We start from the raw sequence: 3,694 nt of genomic DNA, 5'->3' as shown, positions 1-3,694 counted from the left end.
TATCAGGCCTTGACCCTAAACCTGTGAGTGTCCATGCCAGATATCAGACAAGGAACCCCAAAGTCCTCCATCAGACAGCAGAAAGGGTCCTGGCAAGTTTCCTTTGGATCTCAGCCTCCCTCTCTCATACTATCCTCCCTGAGTCTAAGCTTCTCATTTGGACTTGACTCTGTGGAAGGAAGGAACTCAACTCTGGGTTCCATACTTAATGACTTTGTCCTAAGAGAGTGAATCAAATCCTCTAGGTTCAAGTCCAAACTCCCTATCATGACATATAGAGCAGTCACACAGACCACTTGCTCTCTCCCACGGAGCCTCTTTCATGCCTCTGTGCCTCTGCATATACTTTTGCGTCAACTCTGTTGGTGCGGCATGGGCTGCACAGGCCTTCTGAGTTCAAGCTCTCTCATCTGGAAGAAGAGGGAAATAAGAGTACCCTTATAGAGGGAAAGACAAATAAACAGGTTTTTTTCATTACTAAAGGTTCTAAGTCAGGGGATGCTAAGGTGCTTAGAAGCACAGAGGAGGAGCACTGAGCCCAGCATGGAGGCTCACAAGTCACTTTCCAAAGAGATGACATCTGTCAATGTCTATTGATGAATTATTAGGTTATTTCCAAACTTCTGCAGTTTTAAATTATGCTACAATTAAGATTCTCACACTTAGATCTTTAGACACATATTTGAATATATCTGTAGGGCAAACTCCTAGCCTTAAGTAGAATCGTTAAAGAAAATGAGTCTTTTTAAATTTTAATAGATGTCAAATTATGTCTGAGAGAGCTTGTTTCTCTTACCCTGGTCAGGAGAGTACATCTTTGTAGTTATATATTTCTTTTAAAAAATTAATGAATATATTTTTGGTTGCACTGTGCCTTCGGTACTTCGCGAGGGCTTTCTCTAGTTGCAGCAGGTGGGGGCGGCTACTCTTCAGTTGGGCACCGGCTTCTTGTTGCAGTGGCTTCTCTTGTTGCAGAGTGCAGGCTCTAGTTGCACGGGCTTCAGTAGTTGCAGCTCATAGGCTCTAGAGCTCGGGCTCTGTAGTTGTGGCTCAAAGGCCTAGTTGCTCAACAGCATGTAGAGTCTTATCAGACCAAAGATCAAACCCGTGTCCCTTGCGTTGGCGGGTGGATTCTTATTTATTGTACCACCAAGGAAGTCCTATATTTTAATAAACCCAGAGAAACTCTTGACCCCTTATGTACTGTTGAATTCCCCCAGTTGAATCCTGGTAACATTACTAACTTTGTGCTATGCAGCAGCTCAGTAGTGCAATCCTTGCAGAGTCAATGTCCCTGTTTGTAGTTCTAACCCATCCATCGTCTGAATTCTTGTTAGCTGGTCTGCTAACTAAGAGAATGTACTCTTGACTATATTTCCTTATTAAATGTGAACTTTCTGCCAAGTAGAGCTCTTATTCGGAGAAGGCAATGGCACCCCATTCCAGTACTTTTGCCTAGAAAATCTCATGGACGGAGAAGCCTGGTAGGCTGCAGTCCATGGGGTCGCTAAGAGTGGGACACGACTGAGCGACTTCCCTTTCACTTTTCACTTTCATGCATTGGAGAAGGAAATGGCAACCCACTCCAGTGTTCTTGCCTGGAGACTCCCAGGGACGGGGGAGCCTGGTGGGCTGCCATCTATGGGGTCGCACAGAGTCGGACACGACTGAAGCAACTCAGCAGCAGACTTAGCAGCAGAGCTCTTATTCCAAGCCAGATCATCCTAGTTCTCCACCCAGTTCCCAAGGTGTACTGCAGTTTGCCCGTATTACTTTAGTTTATTCCCCAGTCACTATACCTGCACTACACCTTTGAAGATAATTGGTTTCAATGCTTGACATTCTAATTAGAAGAAGAGGCCTCCTATAACTGTACATCCCTGATTCAGCTAACATCTGAGGCTAAAGAACTGGTACACTTCAGTCTTTTTCAGTTCAAAGAGCTGATGTGGGAGATGACCACTCTCCCATTTCTTTACAGCAAATATGCTCTTAATGTAGAATGTTAAGTTGTAGTAGCCAAGCTAATTAACTCTGGACCTAGAGGTGGCAGAGTATAGAGGTTAAGAACCCTGGCCAGCAGTTAATAGACTTGGGTTCAAACATCACCCTCACTACTTACCATCTGGGTCACAAAGGATAAGACACAACTTAGCGACAACAGCAAGACTTGGGCAAGAGATTTTCTCTCTGAAGTTGTATTTCCTCATCTACAAAGCACAGTAATAATAGTATCTTCCTTACAGAATGCTAGAAGGATTCAATGAGGTTATCCAAGTAACATACGTGATAGAAGCTATTATCACATTATCACTGTAATTCACAGCATCTAAGATGAATTGACTATAGGATACACCATTGAAAAGAACAGTAAGGAAGGAAATTGTGGCCAAATAGCCACACAATGTCTTTTAGGCTTAATTAGAAATAGAAAATTTTAAAATCGTAATCACTCTTGAAAGTGAAAGTGTTAGTTGCCAAATGTGTCTGACTCTTTACGACCCCATGGCCCGTAGCCTGCCATGGTCCTTTGTCCATGGAACTCTCCAGGCAAGAATACTGGAGTAGCTATTCCTTTCTCCAGGAGATCTTCCCGACCCAGGGGTTAAACCCAGGTCTTCTGTGTTGCAGGCAGACTCTTTACCATCTGAGCCACTAGGGAAGCCCTATAATCACTCTTCAGTTCAGTTCAGTTGCTCAGGTGTGTCTGACTCTTTGCGTCCCCATGAAGTGCAGGATGCCAGGCCTCCCTGTCCATCACCAACTCCTGGAGTTCACTCAAACTCATGTCCATTGAGTCATCTGATGCCATCCAGCCTCTGTCGTCCCGTTCTTCTCCTGCCCCCAGTCCCTCCCAGCATCAGGATCTTTTCCAATGAGTCAACTCTTTGCATGAGGTGGCCAAAGTACTGGAGTTTCAGCTTTAGCATCAGGCCTTCCAAAGAACACCCAGGACTGACCTCCTTTAGGACGGACTGGTTGGATCTCCTTGCAGTCCAAGGGACTCTCAAGAGTTTTCTCCAACACCACAGTTCAAAAGCATCAATTCTTTGGCACTCAGCTTTCTTCACAGTCCAACTCTCACACTGGGAAAACCATAGCCTTGATCAGACGGACCTTTGTTGGCAAACTAATGTGTGTGCTTTTGAATATGCTATCTAGGTTGGTCATAACTTTCCTTCCAAGGAGTAAGCGTCTTTTAATTTCATGGCTGCAGTCACCATCTGCAGTGATTTTGGAACCCCCCAAAATAAAGTCTGACACAGTTTCCACTGTTTCCCCATCTGTTTCCCATGAAGTGATGGGACTGCATGCCATGATCTTAGTTTTCTGAATGTTGAGCTTTAAGCCAAGTTTTCACTCTCCTCTTTCACTTTCATCAAGAGGCTTTTTAGCTCCTCTTCACTTTCTGCCATAAGGGTGGTGTCATCTGCATATCTATTGCAATTTCTCCCAGCAATCTTGATTCCAGCTTGTGCTTCTTCCAACCCAGTGTTTCTCATAATGTACTCTGCATATAAATAAATAAGCAGGGTGACAATATACAGCCTTGACGTACTCCTTTTCCTATTTGGAACCAGTCTGTTGTTCCATGATGAGTTCTAACTGTTGCTTCCTGTCCTGCATATAGGTTTCTCAAGAGGCTGGTCAGGTGGTCTGGTATTCCCATCTCTTTCAGAATTTTCCACAGTGT

This window comes from Oryx dammah, unplaced genomic scaffold (genome assembly GCF_014754425.2).
Source record: "Oryx dammah isolate SB20612 unplaced genomic scaffold, SCBI_Odam_1.1 HiC_scaffold_28, whole genome shotgun sequence".
NCBI lineage: Eukaryota > Metazoa > Chordata > Mammalia > Artiodactyla > Bovidae > Oryx > Oryx dammah.
This window is presented reverse-complemented; position numbering follows the sequence as displayed.